The following is a 13289-nucleotide window of genomic DNA, read 5'->3' on the forward strand; positions in this document are numbered from 1 at the left end:
AAAACTTGGCAAAAGTGTCCCTATGGGATTTTGAAATGAAAATTACCTCCGGATAGTTTGCAAGTTGATCAATTTCCGGAGTAGTAGATGTTGTTGCTCCCATGGGAGGTTGTTGTTGTTGTTGCACTTCCAAGTTTGGGTTTGCTACCACCATAGCCAATGCTTTCTTTGCTTGAAGAGTCTTTTGCCTTAATGAAAGTGTCTTTGCCTTTGGTGCCTTTGCCTTTGTTGCCTTTGTTGCTCCCTTAGTCCTTGCCATTGATGAATTAACCAAGAAAGAGTGAAAAATATTCAATTTCTAGTACACCCAAATCGATTTAAAGATGAAAGGCTTTTCCTTTATGAATTCAAAAATCGACTCAAAGGTTGAAGATTTTGTGCTTGGCTTTGATTTTTGTTGCAAAAGGAGTGATTGATTTGTTGTTAAAAGGATGTTTTGATTTGATTTTGGTGAATGTTGTTGAGGAATTTTGTTTTTGTGATGGAGAGGATGAGGGTTTTGAGGGTTTTGAGTAGTGTTATGAATGAAGGAATGAAGAAATGAATGTGGGAGGGGGTTTATAAAACCCGAAAATTTTGAACTGCAGGGGCCAGACGGGCGGATTCTGCCTTTTCTGGGTTTGGAAAAACTCGCCTAAAGACGGGCGTCTTTCAGTGAAGACGCTCGGATTTGCAAACACGGGACGGGCGTCTTCTTTATAAGACGGGCGGATTTCAGTCCAGGGATTTTTCTTGTTTTCTTCAGCCAAGAAGACGGGCGTCTTCCTTTCAGGACGGGCGGATTTTTGAAGACGGGCGGATTAGGATGCAGGACGCCCGGATTCGCTGACAGTCAAAAATATCAAAAGTTCAGCTCATTTCAGGACGTGCGTCTTCTACCCAATACGTCCGGATTGCTAAAAGACGAGCGGATTCTCCTGAATCCGCTCGGATTCGACCCCTTTGTACCCGGATTCAGTTCCATCCGTGTACAATGCATATCCCTTGTCATTCTTCCATTATTCTTCATATCTTGTGTTCTTCATTGTGGGGGCACTACTAAGGCATGGATAGCCTAGGCAATTGTCATCCCCACACTAAGCTAAAGCACTACACATTAATTGAAATTATTAGTCCCTCCCTCACTTCTTTCAAACATGATACTTATCTTGATCAAAGTATAAAAATCCAAAAATAACAAAAATGCAATACAATAATTGAAATGCAAGTTAGGGAGTTAGAAATATTTACAAATGGTGGTTTAGGGAGGACTCCACCAAACTCTCATTCTTGATGAGATGTCAAGGGGGCATGTTCAAGGGGTTGTTGATGTTGCTCAACACCTTGAAAAAGTAATCAAAAGCTTGTTCATTATCATGATAGAGGTCTTCAATAGACCTTGGCCCTTGTTGTCGGTCTTAATCGATGGCATTACCAATGTAGGGATTAAAAATCCCTTCAAATTCGTCGTCCCAAAGACCACAAACTTCATTAAGTTGATCATTGAAAATCTCTTGAATTGATGGAGACAACTTTCCCATTTCCTTTTCTTGGCCAATGAGGTCATCTTCTTCATTGCTTGTCTTTGATGAGCTTGCAAGCTCTCTTTGTCACAATTCACTTGCTCTTTGAATGGAGCATCTTCAATTTTCTTCCTCCATTGGAGTTCCGACTTCTTCCTTTCATCCTTCCGACTATAATGATCGATCATAAAACACGGTTCATGTAAACGGGGAGCTCTCATAGTCTTGTCAAGATTAAAAGTTATACTCTCATCTCCCACTTCTAGAGTGAGCTCACCATGTTTTACATCAATCACCGCACCCGCGGTGTGTAAGAAGGGTCTTCCTAGAATGATTGGAATGTTGGAATCTTCCTCCATATCAACAATGACAAAGTCCACCGGGATGAAAAACTTCCCAATTCGCACGGGGACATCTTCCCATATCCCTAATGGTGTCTTCGTCGATCTATCGGCCATTTGGAGTGTGATATTGGTGCATTTAAGCTCTCCCATCCCCAACCTTTTACTCACCGAGTACGGCATAACACTCACACTAGCCCCTAGATCACATAAGGCTTTGTTGATCGTGGTGTCGCCAATGGTACACGATATTGAGAAGCTTCCCGGATCGACTTCTTCTTTGTGAGGATGTCTTTCATGTATTTTGCATAGGCCGGCACGTGATTGATTAATTCCGTGAAAGGAATTGAGACTTCCAAATTCTTCACAATTTCCATCAACTTTCAAAGTTGGTCATCAAATTTGGGCTTGGCTTGACGACTTGGAAAAGGAAGTCTAATCACAATGGGCTCCTTCTCCTTGGCCTTGTCTTCATTTTTCTTTGAAATCTCTTCTTTTGATGATTCTCCATCTTTGGAGTTTTGCACAATTTCTTCCTTATCACTAGCTTCCACAACTTCACCCTCAACTTGCTTCTTCGGTGCTTCATACCTTGTACCACTTCTCAAGTGAATGGCACTAACCGTTTCATGTCTTGGGGGATTACTTTGAGGTGGTAATTGCCCCTTTTGTCTTTGTGAGCTTGAAGATGCTAGTTGAGTCAATTGTGTTTCCAACATCTTGGTGTGAGCTAGAATGTTGTTGATGGTGGTTTCTTTTGCTTGACTATGTTTTTGCATTTGAGTGAAAAACTCTTGTTGATTCTTTTGCATTTGGAGGACCGCTTTTTGAACATCAAAACCTTGGTCATTTTGGTGATTGTATGAATTTTAGTTTTGGTAACCTTGGTTTTGGTTGAAAAAGGGTCTTTGATTTTGGTTTCTCATGGGAGGTGGGGTGTACGTTGTTTGAGGGTTTTGAACATTTTGGCTTTTGTATGAGATATTTGGATGAAACTTGGTGTTTTCATTGTAATAGTTGGAATAAGGGGTACCACTCTTGTATGCTTGGAAAGCATTCACTTGTTCATTTGTTCCCCTACATTCACCTTGGTCATGTCCCAAAGTTCCACAATTCTCACATATCCCACTTGGGATTGATGAGGATGCCGTCATGGCATTAACATGATGCTTTGGTGATTTTGAGGCTTCTTCAAGTCTAGCCATAGCTTGTTCAAACTTCAAATTGATTGTGTCAATGTGAGCACTAAGTTGAGCACCCAATTGAGTAACGGAGTCCACTTCATGCCTTCCTCCTCTAGTAGCCTTGCGAGGTCTACTATATTGTGAGTTATGGACCGCCATTTCCTCAATCTTGTTCCATATTTGATTGTCATCAACAACGGTGAACATTCCATTTGATCCCATGTTAAGAATGTTCCTTGAATCTTCATATAAACCGTTCCAAAATTGTTGTACCAAGAACCACTCGCTAAGTCCATGGTGAGGACATGAGCGACGAATTCCCTTGAACTGCTCCCAAGCTTCATACAAAGATTCTTCATCCCTTTGCTTAAAACCCGTAATTTGAGCTCTTAGCATGTTAGTCTTTTCCGGTGGGTAGAACTTTTTGTAGAAAGTTAGAGCCAACTTCTTCCAAGAATCAATTCTGAGAGTGGCCTTATCAAGGCCCTTCAACCATTGTTTCGCGGTGCCGATTAGAGAAAAAGGAAATAAGACCCATCGAATTTGGTCTTGAGTCACACCGGTTTGAGAAATCGCATCACAATAGTCACAAAAGGTTTCCATATGAGATTGAGGGTCTTCACTAGGCATCCCCCCAAATTGGCTCCTTTCGACTAATTGGATAAAGGCGGATTTGGCAATAAAATTTCCGGTCAAATGTTGTGGTGTGGGAGTACCATTGGGTAGGTTCTCCTAGGTGGGTACGGAATGTGATGAAAATTTAGGCATTGTAGGTTGATTTTGTGGGGTATCTTGTGTTGGGTTCTCCTCACCTTCTCTTGCAAAAGGGTTGATGAACTCAATAGTTGGTTGAATATCCATTACCTCACTAATACCTCTCAAATTCCTCCTAGCAAATCTCCTATTGTTTGTCAAGGTCCTTTCAATTTCACGGTCAAAAGGTAACAAATCACCTTGTGACCTTCTAGACATGCAAAATATCAAACAACTCGAAAACCATTAGAACAAACCTTGAGGAGTTTTACTTCCCCAAGGCAAAGAAAGACAACACTAATAACAATATAACAAAATCTAAATCAAGTTAACACCGTCCCCGGCAACGGCGTCATTTTTTATCGGTCCGTTTCGTGTTCACAATTTAATAGATGTTGTCGGTTGGTCACGTCCGAATCAAAACACAATTTATAGCTTCACAAACAACTCTTCAATTAGTAAAGAGGCAAGTAAAGGTCGGGTCCCAAGGGACGGGAATTGAGATGAGATTTCTATTGAAACTAGTGGTGTCTTAGGGGTGACACAAATTGGGTTGATGTAGAAGGTCACTAAACTAAATAGCAATGGGAGTAAATAAGCAAGATGAATTAAAAGGGTTGTAAACAATTGATAAAAAGCATTAGGATGTCATGGGGTCATAGGGGAATCATGGGAATTGATCATACAAACATGTTCTCAAATTATAAGCAAGCAATTATTGTTGTGATGGATTGAGTTAGGTTATATCTTACAATCCTAGGAAAGTTTGGGTCCCGGAGCCGAATCGATTAGATTGTACAACACCTACAAGTCGACGTAGTCTTCCCTACTCAACAACATGCATGGTCTAATGAGACTCGAGTTGGTTTATGTCTTACAAGTCTCATTGAAAAGATAGCTGATGGGTAAAAAATGCAAGGATTCATAGGCTCACATTTCATCAAACATAACATGTGCATGAGTTGAGATCAAAACAAGCAAGCAAATAAACCATGAAAGCATATTAATTTAAGCATGAATCATTCCCGATGTTGGTTTCCCCTAATTACCCATTAACCCTAGCTAGGTCACTACTCACTCATTATCATGTTGATCATGCTAGCAAGGTTGTCAATCATACCAACAAAAGGAAACATGATGAATAAATGAAAGTAATTAACAATAATTAAAAAGGGATTAAGAGAATTATACCTACTAATGATTCCAATAATAAAGCAAAGAATAAAAGAAGTACTTGATGCTTGATTGAGAGGTTGTCAATCTCCCAATAATAACCCAAATAATCTTCAATTACCCAAAATAAAGGATGAACAAAAGAGAGATTAAGGAAATAAAACTTGTATTAGAACTTGATTAATTGTTGATTACAATATTAAAGAGAGATTTGATTGCTATTAACTACTTTAATTATTGATAAGAAGAACCTCCTCTTCTAATTAGACTAATGGGGTATTTATAGTGGAAATTAGGTGGATGCATTAGGGTTAACTAAAGGCTAAACTAGTAATTACACTTTTTAGATTGAGCAGGGAGACGCCGGTATTTTTCGAAGGAAGGGCTTCTTTCTTTGTAGCTTGGAGAAGACGAAATTTCGCTGTACTGGAATCCGTGCGTATTGGAGTCGGGACGGGCGGATTCAGGCGAGGGAAGACGGGTGTCTTCAGGGGAATCCGGGCGGATTCTGGGGGCTGCTAACCCGGGCGTCTTTGGAAGAAGACGCACGGATCGTGCTTGTGGAGGACGGACGGATTGTGGACAATCCGCTCGGATTTTAGCTCAGCATTATTTCTTCTTCTTTTCTTCCCTTTTCTTCATAAAATCCTTGGGGATTTCCTCGGGGATGCAAGGATCCTTTCTCAACATTGCTCATCTACTATCATATGTACAAAGGCCTTCTAATCTTGTCTCTCCTTGATGCTTGGTCATTGAATTCAATCAATTTAGTCTCGTTTTGCCATGAAAATGCAAGATTTGCACTCCTTTCCTACCAAGGGATCAAAATCTCAAAGAATATGCAAAACAAAGAACTAAAGACAATAAATGACCCAACTATGCACTAAAAAGCATGGGAATAAGGCTAATTCGGGGGCTAAATATGCGCTAATTATGGTCACATCATTGAGTTTGAAGCAGGTTTCGGTATCATGCCCTTTTCCCTGATGGTACTGACAGTAGGCACTGTGGTTCCATAACCGGGACTTCTTGGCATCGGTCGGATCTGGGGTGAGTCCGATCGGTCGTAACTTCCCCTGGTCCATGAGCCTCTTCAAGGCACTTACATAAGTTGACCCTATGTTGGTGAACACTCTCTAGGGGCACTCAGTTTTCTTAGCAGATGGTTCGACGAGGTTAACCTCATCAATCTTGTTCGTCTGGCCGTAAGGGCGAGATCCGGTTGAGGTGGATCCTTGGTATCCTCTGCCAGTAGTCTTGGCCAAGACACCCTTTCGGAGGTCATCTTCAATACGTGTCCCCAGAATCTGCAGATCTTGGAAGGTCTTCATATTCTAATACCTCAGTAGGTTGGCTTAAACTGGGCGGAGATTGTTGACAAACTTTTCCACCAAAGTTGATTCGCTGGGCTTACTGACCAGTTGAGTACTCACCCTCCTCCAACGGGTCAAGAACTCGGTGAACCCTTCCTTATCGTTCTGGGTTAGCACTTCGAGAGTGCGGGTATTGGCCTGGATCTCGACATTGTCGGCATACTATTTGGCAAACTCAACTGCGATCTCATCCTAAGTAGTAAGGTTTTTCGGATCAAGGGAGTAGTACCATTGGCGAGGGATCTGTTCCAAAGACAATGGGAAGATCTGGGTAAAAAGTTCCTGTTTGACCCCTTTAATGGCCATGTAGTCTTTGAAAGCACGGATATGATTGAGCGGGTCCTCCACTCCTTTGAACTTAGGCACATCAGTTAGGGTGAAGTTGTCGGTGGCGATCCCAACAGTTCGAACCTTCGGTTGTTCTCAAGATGGATATTGTTACCCCGGGCTAGGAGCTATTCTTCCAAGAGCTTTAGCCTCTTCTCAGTTTCAGTCAGAGGTAGGGTATTATGTTCCCCAGTTTCCTTGTTCTCCAGGGCGTCGATACGGGTCTCGACGCGATCTAGGGTGACCTTAAGAGCGGTAAGCAGGCTAGCTAGCTGATCAGTCGTGACATCTCTGTTGTTATCATTGTTATTGGATGAAGCTGAAGACGGAGCCATGGCTCTGAGGTAGAAAATCAGCTCACATTATAACTCAATCCGACATGGCTCCAAGACCGAACGCAGACAACACAAAGGAAGAGACAAAGATCAGACTCAACAAGACGGGGGTGACCGTGCGTGGTCCCTCGGTGCTGACTCGATTTATGACGTGACGGTGTTTGACCGAACCTTTGACACGAGTCCAACGTAACGGCGCGACGCCATTATACGGGTCTCGTGGTGAGACGACTCATAAGTAAAGACCCATAAGTACGTTTGCTTCGACTCGATAGACACGAAGCGGAATTGGAATGGTGGACTGAAGTTTTCGAAAATAGAAATTTTCAAAAAGATTCATTTGTCGCTTTAATAGACGGCTTCCGAATATAGAAATCTCCGCAAGTCGGTCAGTTGAAAGGGTTGTCTTAAGTTTATTTTCAAAAGACGGTTTGAGTTTGAGTCGGCTCGGAAATCAGTGCATTGTTTCCCAAGACGGTTTTGAAATTCAATATTGTATGTTTTGAAAATCGAGTTTGAAATGTTTGAAGAGGTCTCGGGGACGGTGTATGGTCCTCGGGATCCCGAAAGTGTCTCGAGAAAAAGGGTGTGTGCTTTTCTCGGGTTTTGAAAGAGCCATTGTCGGCGCGAAACGGGTTAAAATCCGTGTCCGGACGCGGCGATTATAACGGCGCAAAAAGGTGATTTGAAATGGTTGTAAAAAACCGGGTTTGAAAATCGCCATTAGGATGGCCTAGAAAGGCGTATTAAAATGGTTATAAATACCGGTTTTGAAAATCGTCATTACGACGGCCTAGAAAGGCGTGTTGAAATGGTTATAAAAACCGGATTTGAAAATCGTCATTATGACGGCCTAGAAAGGCGTGTTGAAATGGTTATAAAAACCGGATTTGAAAATCGTCATTATGACGGCCTAGAAAGGCGTGTTGAAATTGTTATAAAAACTGGATTTAAAAATCGTCATTATGACGGCCTAGAAAGGCGTGTTGAAATGGTTATAAAAAAAGGATTTGACAATCATCATTATGACGGCCTAGAAAGGCGTGTTGAAATGGTTATAAAAGCCGGATTTGAAAATCGTCATTATGACGGCCTAGAAAGGCGTGCTGAAATGGTTATAAAAACTGGATTTGAAAATCGTCATTATGACGGCCTAGAAAGGCGTGCATCGATCGGTGAAAGACCGAGGTTTGAAACGGCCATTATAACGGCGCAAAAGGGGGATTTTGAAAGTTTTGAAAATGACACGGAAGGACTTATGATCAAGTAGCACATAAGCACTCACAGTTTCATTATATTATGCATTATGCTGACACGGGTTTTGGCTTAAAAGGGTGGGTTACACACCAAGCGATCAAACCCCGATTTGCGAGAGGGATACCAATCCAAACAAAATGTGTAAGGAGGGTGCCCTAGCCTCGTGCTCGAAAGTGATGAAAGCTCTTTGACGAAACAAAAATGTGTAACGTCAATAATATGCTTGACTCAATCGGGATTCGAAACGCGGGGATGAGAAAACTCATGCCGACGAGACGAGCCAATTGGTCGAAAAGGGTTAGGTTGTGGGCCCAGACAAGGAACCCGACCGTGACCGTAATATCAATTAATGCATTCCAACCAAGACCTCATTCGAGTCTCACCATCTAGGGATCACAAAGACATAAGTATCCTAGTTTTCCCCAGCGGAGTCGCCAATCTGTGGACATGGCCCACCTGCGTGCCCACTTCGATCCGTGGACGCACAGTGGTCTTTTTGAAAGCCACGCTCGGCGGCGTTAAAAATGCTTTCGACCGGATCGTTTTAGATCGGTCGGTTTCGTCTCGGTAAGGGTCTCGAAACGATTAGAGATGTTCGGAGTCGCCACCAAGCATTTGTGGGATGCCTGGAACCCGTTCGAAATCCACTTTATACCTCGGTCAAATCGAAGCACAAAGCAGCGTTTGACATAGGTACTAAAGATAAGGAAATCGTCCCTCTTTAGCATCCTATCTCTAAAATGACTCTCGTACGCCCTGGATAAGGTCGTCCACTATCCAAAGTTTCTGAGTAAGAGGTGAAGGTACGTATTGGGAAGCCCTTTAATTAGACACCCAATCCCTCCCGCGTTAGCGGCCTCTACTGATCGATCTTTGTTGGTTGAATGCAAAAGTTGATAAAACGGTTTAAATGCATGAATGCGCATCCAATAATTTAAACCTAACATGTGGGAGCTTTCTAAGTCGGTTTATTTAATCCAAGTATCAAGTATAAGATGTCGAGTTGGATTAATGATTGATTTGCATGCAAGACGGAAATTAAACATCCATTTACCGTATTAGGTTTAGGGTGCATAACAAGATCCATTTGTCTTAGTAAGGCATTTCGCAAATATGATTTTGAATAGTCATATGATCCGTCCTATATCCGGGCTAACCGGAGTCGGGATCGTCCTAGACTAATGCTGGAAGGGAACAGACTCTGTATCAGGTGGGTATATGAGGCGCGAGCCAGCCGCCGATACAAAGGGCCTCCCTCTGGTTTTGAAAATGAGAAATGGAGGGCCTGTTTAGGCGCGGGTTAGCCCACAGTTTATGTACCGTGTTCTGACCTTTTAGAAAACGTTATAAAACGTATTGAAAATGGGTGTTTGAACCCGGTTTGATTTGAAGGGGTTGTTTATACCGCATTTGTTGATTTGAAGAACTAGACTCGAATAATCATCATTATTTGGATAATATTCGGTGTCGGGTTCGACTTGACAAACTTGACATGAATGGTTTTGAAAATAATTATGGACTAATTGTTTTAAGTCCATTTGAATGTGATTAGTCGATACTCATCATCGTACCCGGGTTAAAATCCGACATGGTATGTAGAACCAAGGATGACTTTGTGTTGGTGACTAATATGTTTGTTTTTAGAAATGTAAAGAAATGAAATAAAAGGTTTTAAAATACCTTTTAAATGTTATTAACCAAATATTATCACCGAAGCACGGATTTAACCGTCATGGTATGAGGAACCAAGGGTTAAAAATGTTTTATGGTTAAACCAAATAACATGAAATAAAAAGGGTTTGAAAATACTTGAAACAGTGAAAACCGATTTCAAATATGAAGATGGATTAAAGGGAAATGACGAGAACAAACACGGTTGATCTCTGGTCTGAACACCCCATTTAGGTGCGGGTAAGCTGGCGACCTAAGGGGCTTCTGCCCCTGACCAAAAATCAGTTTTGGCTCGTTTATTCCATATTTTGGTTCATGTTATGCACGTTTTAGCATGTTATAGTCATGAAACAAATGAAAACATAATAAAAGAGGATTTTTACACTCTCATACTTACATGTTTGGTTATGGCGAGTGACCGACGTAAGTGTAACAACTCGTTTGATCGGAAAAAACTCGGTTTAAAACCGTTTTGGTAAGTAAAAAGAGTGTTTTGATGTTAGTGATGATGTAGTGGTCGAAGTGGTCGGTCAAGTGATTTAATGCACGATGACGGTACCAAACAATGTATAAGGCTCGTGTTTACGATCGATAGGTCGTAAATACGTGTCGGGTTGTGACTTAAGAAGTCGAGTCGAGAATTTTAAGGGAGAAAAGAGGGGCGGACACTCGCGTAATTCTTTAATGGGTGGCATTTGAGGGGTATTTATAGGGAAATGAGTGGTTGTGTGAGTTTTGAACGACGTGGCCACTTAGGCTGCTCAAAGAGGCGCGAGCCACGTCGCGGTTCTTCGAGTTGTGTTGTCACTTTCACAACAAACGCAATCATGATTTGTTCTATCCTAGGTTTTGTAGTCACATGTTTGGTACTTGACCAACATGAATCCGGGAAAACTTAAGGTAGAAGGTTTGAAATGTTTTGTTTTTGGTGGTTGACTCGGTTTGACTCGTTGTTGGAGTCGGGATTTGAATTTTTGAGTCGGTTTTTGGTCCGCTGTCGGTTTTGACTCTAGTTAGTGTCATTGCGACCCCGTCGTCATGCATTAAACACTCCAGGTATTTTTGAAGTGTTTTGAAATGTTTTATTTTCGAAATCGTTTTACGTTTTCCAACGTAAAGTTGTACACAAACTGTCGATCAAACGCCGCGATTCCAAAACATGTTGTAGTCCGATAATCATCGGGTGTTTGTTGGACTCTTTGCAGATACTGGGTATCTACAGATACTACTCCTCTAGGAATTTGATATGCAAATCAAAGATAAGACGGGCGCCGAGAATGTAGTAACTGATCACCTGTCGCGATTGCCGCAACAGGAGGGAGATGATCTTTTACCTATTGATGATTCTTTTCCTGACGACTCTTTATTTGCAATTTTTACTAATACTAATCATGACCCATGGTATGCAGATTTAGCTAACTACGTTGTCAGTGGTGAGCTGCCACCTGACCTGTCTTATCAGCAGAGGAAGCGATTTATTTACAATGCCAAGCAATACTTCTGGGATGATCTTTATTTATTTAAGGAATGTGCAGACGGTCTCTATAGACGGTGTATTCCACAGTGGGAGAACAAAGCAATCCTAGAAAGCTGTCATTCGTCCTCTTATGGTGGTCACCACTGTCCGTCACGAACCGTGGCTAAGGTACTTCAATCTGGTTTTTACTGGCCTACTTTATTTTCCGATGCTAAAGTGTTTGTTTCAGCTTGTGATGCTTGCCAGCGCCCTGGGAATATCTCTAAGAGACATGAGATGCCACAAAATGGCATTCTAGAGACCGAGGTTTTTGATGTCTGGGGCATTGATTTCCAAGGACCATTCCCGTCTAGTAAAGGTAACAGGTATATATTGGTAGCTGTAGACTATGTGTCTAAATGGGTGGAGGCTATTGCTTCACCTAACTGTGATGCCAAGACCGTGATTAAAATGTTTCAAAAAATTATTTTTCCCCGATTTGGTGTTCTAGGGTCGTCATTAGTTATGGGGGAATGCATTTTAAAGAAAAGAAACTTACAGCTATATTGTCTAACGTCGGTGTCCAACATCGTCGTGGTTTGGGGTATCATCCCCAAACTAGTGGGAAGGTTGAGGTCTCTAATAGGGAACTAAAAGAGATTTTAGCTAAGGTTTTTTATAAATTACGGAAGGATTGGAGTCTTAAATTAGATGACACGTTATGGGCATATTGGACTACACCTTTAAAACAACGATTGGTACATCACTATATCGGTTGGTTTATGGGAAGTCCTGTCATTTACCTGTTGAGTTAGAGTGTAAGGCTTCGTGGGCTATTCGTGAATTAAATTATGATCCTAAGTAGTGTGGTCAGAACCGTTTATTGCAGCTTGATGAACTGGAAGGGTTTAGGCTAAATGCCTATGATAGCTCGCGCATCTACAAAGAGAAAACGAAGAGATGGCACGACAAAAGGATCACATCTCGAGAATTCCATGTCGGGCAGAAGATGTTGCTGTTTAATGCCCGACTGCGCTTGTTTCTTGGCAAGCTGAAGTCCAGGTGGAGTGGCCTCTATACAGTGACTGCCGTCACCAAATTTGGGTCCGTTATTGAATTAGAGAATTCCGAGGGCGAAAGATTTAAAGTGAATGGCCAATATGTGAAGCATTACTATGGAGAAAATGACTTGGTTGGCAAGGTTGAAGTTTTCTACTTCGACAATCCTGATGTGCTAGATAATTCTTGCACTATCCGGGAGGCAACCCGGCTTGTAATTTGTTGTAATTTTGGTAAAACTTTTAGCTAATTTTGTGTGCTTTAGTTGTTAGTTTTTGAAACAATAGGTTGAACGTTTGAAATGGTTTTATTAGTTCCGTGGGTTGTTTATTGTGTTTTGCAGGAACCTCACGTGAACGGCTCGATCGAGTACTTTATGTTCTCGATCGAGCACTTTTGCTGCCTAATCTCCTCGATCGAGAGCCTCTATTCCTCGATCAGGTACTGCTAAAAGTCGATACCTCGATCGAGAGCTTCTCGTCCTCAATCGAACACTTTCTCTGGCATAATCCACTCGATCGAATGCCTTATTCCTCGATCGAGTATTGCTGATTTGCCTCGATTTCCGTGAGGCTATTACGGGGCTGTTTACGACCTCCCATGTTGCTGGCTGGTTTGGGGAGGTCTTTAATCCGCGTTATCTTGTAAGTTTTCCGTGGATACACCCTTTTCTTCTCTTCAGTTTGCAGTTCCTTTCCCTCTTTTTGGTAAAATGAAGCCATTGTACGGTTTGGTTTGGGGAGGGTATGCATCCATATCTGTGTTTGCATGTTGTTTTTATTCCATATCAGTTTGCACGTTTATTTATTTTCGCATGCACTGTTGTTTTAGTTCAATAATTCCCAAAAATTTCAAAAG

At 41.8% G+C, this 13289-nt stretch overlaps 1 non-coding gene across 1 annotated transcript; it reads left to right on the forward strand.

Moving 5' to 3' along the window:
* The first annotated feature begins 3316 nt into the window (after nucleotides 1-3316).
* On the forward strand, nucleotides 3317-3423 carry LOC141616637 (small nucleolar RNA R71). Its single transcript, XR_012530969.1, has one exon. It is a non-coding gene; the product is annotated as a small nucleolar RNA R71 (small nucleolar RNA).
* Nucleotides 3424-13289: the final 9866 nt, after the last annotated feature.

The sequence above is a fragment of the Silene latifolia genome, chromosome 11 (genome assembly GCF_048544455.1).
Source record: "Silene latifolia isolate original U9 population chromosome 11, ASM4854445v1, whole genome shotgun sequence".
Classification (NCBI taxonomy): domain Eukaryota; kingdom Viridiplantae; phylum Streptophyta; class Magnoliopsida; order Caryophyllales; family Caryophyllaceae; genus Silene; species Silene latifolia.